Below are 9427 nucleotides of genomic sequence, written 5' to 3'. Positions count from 1 at the left end.
GAATAGCCTATGTCCTTTCAATATTTATATAATCTCTCTGAGCCTCAGCTCTTCTATAAAATATGTCTGATCACAATTTATAATGAGATTACTATGAGGATTGAAAAAGACACTTCCAAAGTATTGGCATATACACAGTTCCATGTGCTCAGTTAATGGATTTTAAGAGGCAGAGAAGACATTAAATGTTTAAGGACTAGGGCTCTTGAGATGGCTCAGTGGGTAAAGGAACTTGCTGCCAAGTCTCGCAGCTTGAGTTTGGTTCCTATGACTCACATGGTAGAAGGAGAGAACTGACTCATGCAAGTTGTCCTCTAACCTTCATACCTCCCCCCAACAAACATACAAAATAAATAAATAATAAATAAACGAGTTTTGATAAGGGCCCAAGAGTTTGAACTTAGAGCAAATACTCAACAGAGCTCCTTGTAAGCCACCACATATAGTCTGAGGACAGATGGAAGGAAAAATAGTGGTGGAGGATGAGTTCTATATCACAGAGAGTCCTGCTCTGGTACTAGGTGAGGTACCTTAAGGCAGAGTATGGTAGGATGTGGACCACAGAAAGACAGGTCATGCCCATTAGAAATCTGGGCACCAAAGGCCCAGGCAACAGAGTTCAACCCCACACACTACCATCAGAGGTGGGGATTCAGGTAGTCAGCTATCTAGGTAAAAGGATTAAGAGAGGGAACCAAGGAAGAGAATTATTAATATTGTGACAATAGAAAGCAGAAGATCATTTTGCATTATCTTCTGAGAGTTAATTGAATGGTAAATAAGCAGGCAACCTACTACTTGCTACAGAGGCACAACCGGGATGGCTTCAGGGGATACTCACCGTGTATGAAGCTACAGGAGTCCGCTCCCATAAAGTGATCAGGACCCCAGGACTGCAATTTCCTCATCTACAAACTGAAGGTTTGGGACCAGTGATATCAGAAGCATCATCCAGTGCTATTTTCTGGTCTTCATGTCTATAAGAAATCTTGGAGCAAAGAGCAGACACCTTGAGCAGAGTTCTTTCTAGTTTGTACTCCTCTCACAAAATTATACTTGTTATTTATCTGAGGAAAGATGGCTTTAGTGAAAAGCCTTCAGGCTGTTTTTTGTTTGTTTCTTTTTTATTTTGCTTCGGGTTCTAAGTGTGCAACAAAACAGTGAAGTGGAAAACCAGAAGACAGACTTAACCTGTTGAACTCGGGAACTCCTACTATATTTTGGAATTGCAATTCTGCTGCAGCATAGTACACCACGGCTCTCCCAAGGGTTTCTTTGACTCATTTCATTGCGCCCTCCCTATTTCTCTTCTGATTATGGTCACCTCATTTTCTCTTTACCTCCTTCCCACCTCTGTTTCCCTTTCTCCCTACAAGCCCCTACAATGAAACTCAGGTTAAATGACTTATGCAAACCCACATAGACAATGATAAGCAGATCAGACTCAGTCCAGGTCAGTCTGATGTTTCAATCATGCCTTTCCATGACAGTCTCTTATGGCACAGGGCCTCATCATCATCAAGGACCATCCTGATTTAATCAATTATTTGTTGAGGGAAAAAAATGAATGGTTCTCTTCTTCAAACACCTGCACTGGCATCATCAGCTCATTCTGCCTAGCAGAATCTGAATGGGAAACATGATCTGCTCTTTGGCAATAGCCTGCTGATGACAGAAATACTTTTGGAATCTATTTCCCATGTTTTTTCCTACATAGTTTCATACTTCGGAGCTCAATTTTGTAGGTTTTTTTCTTGCCAATCTCTGGGCAATAGTTATTCATATAATCATATACACTTGCAACCAGTTTTTGTTAATGATACTGCTTTTGTCTACCAACCTTAGTTTGGAAAAGCTGGTGAAATCTAACAAAGATTGCCTGTAAGATGACTGAACTATATTAAACTCTCAAAGATAGTTAATGATGAAGAATGTGGGCATGATGAACTTAGAGCCTGACATCAGGTCATTAAAATATGTTTTAAGTTCCAATGATCAATAGGAGGCATTGACTTAAAGTTTACAACCAATCTCAAGATTCAGTGAGAACACTAGTGAACCAGGTGTGAGGGGGGAAAACACACGGCAGTATTACAAGAGAGGCTTGGAGGGGAAGTAACAGACTCCAAAGGGCTTGGATAAAAGGTAAAGATAAGGGTTTGAAGAGTCTTATTCTCCTTTGATCAGGAGCTTGAAATCTGGGCCAGAGAGTTTGAGAGAGTGGAAGGCTCAATAAATAAAACTTACTGAGTAGCATCACAGAGATGGTCATGCTCTTGCTTAAGAACAAAGTTTCCATACTGCTTATTTTAATTTCCACTAATCAGCACCAATAAACTGCTATGGTCTTCTTAGGAATACGAAAATATTGAAATTTTATTTTATTTATTATTTATTTATTTATTTATTTATTTATTTATTTATTTATTTATTTATTTATTTGTATTTTATGTGTATGAGTGTTTTGTTAGCATGATGTAAATGCACTTGTGCATGCAATGCCCACAGAGGTCAGAAGAGGGCATTGAATCCCCTGGAACTGAAATTAATGGATAGTTGTTAGCTCCCACGTGGGTGCTGGAAACCAAGCCCAGGTCCTCTGCAAAAGCAAACAGTGCTCTTAACTGCTGAGCCATATCTCCAGCCCCTTGAAAATATTTTAAATATAAATATTGATACTGTAAGTATTATATATCCATTTGTATACTCAACAAACAAATGTAAGTTAGAAGTAATTGTCAAAAAAATACATTTTTTTCTGAGAACATATAGCAAAAGGTAGGGCCTTAATAAATAGTTACTGCTGTTTCTGGTTAAGCTAAAATATTATGTTTGGGCAGGATACCTTGTAAAACAAGCAAGCTTAAATTTTCAGTGACTTATCATATTAAAGATTTAGTTCTCAAATTAGAATGATGGATTTAGAATCTTCTAGTGCTTCAGAGTCCTCTAGACAGCCTTAAGGTCATCCAACAGAAGGGAATGAAACAACATTCAAGATGCTGGAGAGGTTTTTCTTAATTTTTGATGCCAGATATGTAAAAGAGCCCTGGTGACTTCCATTCACATTTCCTGACTCCAGCAAAACGAGAAAGCAGGGGAGTGTCAGTTAGCTGTGTGTCCAGAATGACGATAAGATACAGAGCATTACCATTTCCCACCAGAAAATAGGTAATGAATTTTCAGTTTTAATGACAAAATAGTCATATGATGCAGAGAACATGAATGCCAAACATCAATATTCTAAAGAATATTATCATACCAAAATTTACATTCAAATGAGTAATATTTTCTGGTCAGTAGTCACTTCCAAAAGCTGTGGACTTCTTCCACTGCCTACTGTTTTTTCCCTCTCTTCTTTCGCTCTTTTCTCTAGAATAAGATTTGCTCCTTCCCAATACTTCCAACAGTAGCAAATCTTCTTTTGAGGATGCCATTGGTCAAGACTATAAAAAGTTAGAGCCATGTCTGGTGAGTGAAGATCATCTCTTCAGTTATGTTAAGTCACATATGACAATGAGGCTTGTCTCCTCCAGTGACTCCATAAGGCATTGCCCAAACACTGGAAGAATGCTTGAGAGATGAAATCATTGGTGAAATGAATCTGGCTGTATTTCTTAATAAAGATGCCATACAGATTTGAGGAAGAATGGCTGCAGTCTGGATCTGTGAATTTTCAGGTTATTGAAATGATGCAGTAGACAAAGGAGATAAGTAAGAAGGCAGGGTGTGTGTAGCTCTGCAGCAAGGAGAAATCTCCCTTGCTCACAGTAGTATTCCTCAGTGCTATGCTCTTCCTTCTTGCTGCCTTCCAAGGGCTTCGGTGACTGGTATGCACCACCAAGCCTGGCTTTTCCTTACTAACTGGGAAGATGACTGCAAGCCCATGTTATCTCAAATAGGCTCACCTTTTTAGGGGCGAGGGTCAATAATTTATTCAATTTAATTAGTCTGGCTTTAACAGCATTCCCCAGGAGAAAATTTTAATTGATGATATAATACTTTCTCTTCAAAACTACAGCTTGGCATGGTGGTGCAGACCTTTAATCTCAGCACTTAGGAGGCAAAGGCAGGAGGAGCTCTGTGAGTTTGAGGACAACCTACTGAGACCTCATCTTTAAAACAACAGCAAAAACCTATACAATTGGCCAGGTTACATGATTTAGTGATTGATAAAGTTGAAATATTTGGTAATACATAGAGAAAATCTCATAATATTGAAATTTTAAAAGAATTTAATGGAAAAATGAGTGTGAAAGCAATTTTAAAACTTAAAGTTCGAATTTTTTATAATGTAAGTCACTTTAAAAGTCATGGATATATCTTGTTTAAAAATATTTTATTTATTATTTTTATTTTATGTGTATGACTGTTATGCCTGCATGTAGGTAAGTGCACCTGTGTTGTGCAATGCCCACCGAGAACAGAAGAGGCTGTCGGATCCCCTGGGACTGGAGTTACAGACAGTTGTTAGCTGCCATGTGGCTGCTGGGATTTGAACCTGGGTCTTCTGCAAGAAGAGTCAGTGTTCTTAACTGCTGAGCCATCTCTCCAGCCCCGGATATATCTTTTTAATATAGGGGCCTCACACTGGGAAGGTGAAAATATTCACAGTTTTAAAGAGTATGGGAGAATAAAATTTTCTAGAGGGCCTCTTGGCATTGTATGTCAAAATGAACATAAATTTTGATTCACAAATAATTCCATTTTAAGAATTTACCAAAGGAAATAATTGAACAAGCATTGAAGATTTGATAGTAATCATAGCTTTACTTATGACAGAGAAAATGTACATCAAACAAAAATCCTAATGGTATGTTGATATGGCATCAATTAAATAAGTGATACACCCATTCAATGGCATAAAAGTCAGTAGTAAAAGGGTGTAGCTACAGAGTACAAAGATCAGTATGCCTTATGTAAGAGAAAAATTAATTATGAACTAGGATATAAATCTCATTTTATGTTCCACATTTATAGGAGAAAATAAGCCTAAACAGGTGTGTAAGAAACATTATCAGTTGTTACATGTCAATTGAACGTTTCCTTCCTTCCTATCCTCCTCTCTTCGTCCTCCCTCCCTCCTTCCCTTCTTCCCTTCCCTCTATTTCTCCTCCCTACACCCTCCTCCTTTTCTCTTGTCTCTTCTCTGTCTTCCCTTTTCTTTCTCTCTCTTCTTTCAGCCTGCTCTGATCTAATCTACAATTCACAGTCCTATAAAATCCTGAACATGTGGAGCTGGTAAACTCAGAGCTATTCTTCAAATCTCAGTCCAAATGCCACCTCCCCTTCTGAGCCTCCTCAGACTTGCTCAGACTTAGGCTCGTTGGCCACAGACCCTGACACACAAAATCTCTAGAGATTCCCTTGGGAATATAATCAACACATATCAGCAAGGACATGGAATCCAGAAAATGAAAAATTTGAGTTTCCGTCACCTGATAGAGGCATCTGAAGATGGCACCCTTAACGTAGAAGAACTAGAGGCAGATGTTTCTGGGAGAGAGAGACAGGATATGATGGCAAGAGAGGCATCTGATTCCATCCATGTTGCTCTTTCTTGGGTTCACAGTATGTTACAATCATTGTCTTCATAGAACCAAAACCTCCTTCAGAGATCTACCCACAAGACTCATCTACTCTGGTTCTCCCTTCTAGAAAATAGCTTACCATGTCCTATTTACTTCAGGAAACAGTTAAATAGACAGGTTCTTAATGCAAAACAGGTTTGTAGTCCAAACCTGATATCCATAAATACAGCTTTCTATGCTTAAGATTCCTCAACTGTAAAACGAAGAAAATATAAGCCATTCTGGATGATATAAAGCCTTGGACTTGAAGGGGTATTCTATAGACCAATTAATATAGACTTTATTAAGTGCTGGTCATACTGGTTCTTATAAATATTAGCTATTACTTATTATCATTAATTACAGTCCTTTGAAATAAGTGAGACTAGCAGATTGAAAAACCATCACAAAGACTAAAATCCAAAGACTAGGTGCAGATTGCCAAAGCAGAGCCAGAGGAGACCCTAAGAAGCTAAAAAACGCAAGTATCAGGCCAGGCAGATACATAGCAATGCACGATAAATATAAGACAGCGTGGATTCCCTATCAAGCATAAAACTTGGGGGCACACTCTATTAGACCCTAAAAATAAGACTAGGATAGGAGAACATGCATTTTCACCATATAACATTCTGTAAAGTTGGTATTCCTGTCTCCACTTTACAGAGGAAGGAATTGATTGAGAATACAAAAAATGTTGGTATAAACTAGTACAAAGAAAGAGCTAGGACCATCAGCTGAACCTTAAAGAGAACCTAGTTCCATGCACAGGTCTCCTTACCTGTCTAGTGCCTCTGAAGCAGCTGTTACACTGGCAGAGTAGCCAAGGACTCTCTGGAGAAATAGGATACTGGACCAAGTATCAGAGCCAGAGCTCCAAAGCAGATGCTGAGCTTCCAATCTAGGAGCCTATCTTTGTCACGGAAATGTTCTGAACATAGACTTGGTGAGAATCCTTAAGAGGAAAAGGATAAAAGGAGGCTGACCTGTTGTTTTCACGGCTTTTTGTGATGTATATAAAATTAAAAAAAAAAACTTTTCTTCTGTACAATTCTATTCAACTAATAATACCCATGTCTTTCTCAAAAAGCACTCTCTACATCTTTATGTTGCAGGAATATATAGTGTGCACATCCGGGAAAGCATGACCTCAGTAGAAAAGCTGGGCTATACACTATCAGGAAGGGAGGAGGCTCTGCTAGCTCTTCTGTCTGGTGCACTCACTGTTGTACTGTCTTCTAGGCCCCCAACTAGGTAGGCCCTTTTATTTTCACAGTGTATCAATCCCCTCCCATCCAACCTGCCCAGTGGCCAATAGAGGGCAGGCTGTCTCTTCCCTCCAGACTTCCATCACAAGTACATTCTAATTCCTTTTCCTTTCAGATTATTTGTTTTCCCCTTCAGTTTGGAAGGCTCTTTCCTTTGCCACCTATGCCTTTCAAGTGCTTATTTGGAGGTATTTACTAAAACCAAGAGAGAAGGAACAGATGAAATAATTAAATATCTTTAATTTTTTTTCATTGCTTCAGAATTTCTTACATGTTTTGACTAGATGTCTTCAAGGGCCCTCACACCCTGTTATCCTATATAAAAAGTAAGGCATAAAGTCATTTAAAACTCTCCAGGTTTTCTTTTAGTGAAACTAAAGAATAACACCCCCCCATTTCCTCTCCCAATTCTCCCCATCACTGTTCCCTCCAATTTCATGTGTTCTATTTTTTTAACCAATTGAGACTTTGTGTGTGATTTCAATTCATGCATGCATGTGTTCTTCTAAGTCCAGATCCCTCCAATAGGCTAACAATCTAATTGGGTCCGCAGTTGCTTAATAAATGTTTTATAACAGGGTAAATGCTATATAATCAGGGAACCTTATGAAATGCTGTAGAATAAGGGTATATGCTCAAGGTTTCCAAAAGAAAAGGCATCGAACCATGTCCCTTAAATGCTCAGATTTTTCATTTGCATGCCGTCTTTCAGGGCCCATGTAATCTTCCTTGGTCTACTTTCTCTCTTGATACCCACCTGTCACCATGCTCAGCTCACCTACCCTTTCTGCACCCTTAGTCTGGTCTCTGAAGATGACAGATCTCTTCTGTGTTTGGGCCGCAATGGCATTGCCTCTGCTTTTGACCACCGTATAATCCTGCTGGATCCCCGGGAAGAAATGTTTGATCTGGGCTCCTTGCTCACCTACTGCTTTCCAATCAGCTGGCAGACCCTTGGCGGGTCTCACTTGCCACTAGCTATGGGCTTCAAGAAATCCCGTTTCCTTTTATGACTATTAATTCTATGGCAAAGAACCACGTGTAACTGGTTTCTTTTGCTCTAGCTGGTTTTAAGCCTGACATGAATTCCGTAAATTCCATCGTTCTCATCTTGTATCCATGACGTGCATCTACCTGTAAAGCCTTGAGAATAATGGTTAGTGGTCTCCATATTGTCTCTTGCCTGTGCCCAAATGTACAGTGTTCCCAAAGCCTTAATTGCCCTAAAAAATGAAAAACACAAGCAAAAATAAAGAGCAAAATGTTGGACAATGATTACCACACCCTTTCCAAACTAGTCTTTTTTATGTGTTTTTTCTCTATTTCCTGACCTTGGCTTTTCCTGAGCCTCAAAATGTTATCTGCTACATTTTAACAATGTCTTTATTCTTGCATTCGAACAGAAATACAGATAACCTTCTCTGCAGGAGTGGAAGGGATGTTTTAACAGGGTCCAATGATGACAGCTTGTTGGCAAATCCCATTGTGAAGTGCTGATGCCTTGTTGGGTTATAAGACACAACTACATTTAAGAAGTGTGTGTGTTTTATTCTTTAGTTTTGCTAAAAGAAAACCTAGCAAGTTTTAAATGACTATCACTATTTAAAAGATTTATTTTATTTTTCTAAATTATGTGTATATTTATGTGTGTAGGTATGTGTACAGAGGTGCAGAGTTACATGTGGTTGTGAGTTCCCTAATGTGGGTATTGGGAACTGGCCTCGGGTTCTCTGGAAGAGCAGTATGTGGTCTTAACTGCTGAGACATTTCTCTGCCTCCACCAATTACTTTTTATAGGGCTATAGGGTTGAGGACTTTTGGAGATTATCTGGCCTGAGCACCTAAACTGTGCCACAAATCCCTAGAAAATAGTCCTCCCAACAGATTTTTACAGCTCCCTAGAAAATGGGGGGGGGGCACTCTCCCTTCCCAACATTGGATTGTTTCCCTATGTCCTCTATAATAATCAGTGTAATGAGTGCCTTTCCTCTCTTCAGTACAAAGAACTATATTGAGCAAATGTTTATAGTTTTCTAATGTCAGCAATAGGGGAATATTCCACTGGTAACTTTGGCTCTTTTGGTTGAGGATCAGCATGGTTAAACCAAAATATTCACCAGAAATACAAATTCGTTCCACAAACAAGATTTCAAAGGCATCCTTGTTTCCTTTCTCCTTACACTGGCACTATTAACTTTCAGTTCATCAGTCATGATGTTCATGATTCAACTATTTTGAGTCCACCACACACCTGCCACAGCACCAGATCTGTTTGTCATGACGATCCAAGTCCCCTTTTATTTTTTGCCAAATTATGTTATTTATACTCCTGTGAATTGTGGACCACTACTGGAACAATGAGTGATCATTTGTTCTCACCTGATCAGTGATCAGAGCCATGAAGGGGAGAAGCTTGTGTGCAAGCCACAGAAGACAAACACTCCACACGATGCATGATCACCTCATTGCTTCTTGGCTTATCACAAAGAATATTTTATCACACATCCTCTTTATTAATACATTCACAATACATTTAGAAAGGAAAGGGGGTAGGGAAAGGAAAGCCCACCTCTTGCTCGCGAGCTTATA

Source organism: Nannospalax galili, unplaced genomic scaffold (genome assembly GCF_000622305.1).
Source record: "Nannospalax galili isolate Female #2095 unplaced genomic scaffold, S.galili_v1.0 scaffold929, whole genome shotgun sequence".
NCBI classification, from domain to species: domain Eukaryota; kingdom Metazoa; phylum Chordata; class Mammalia; order Rodentia; family Spalacidae; genus Nannospalax; species Nannospalax galili.
Note: the sequence above shows the minus strand (reverse complement) of the source record.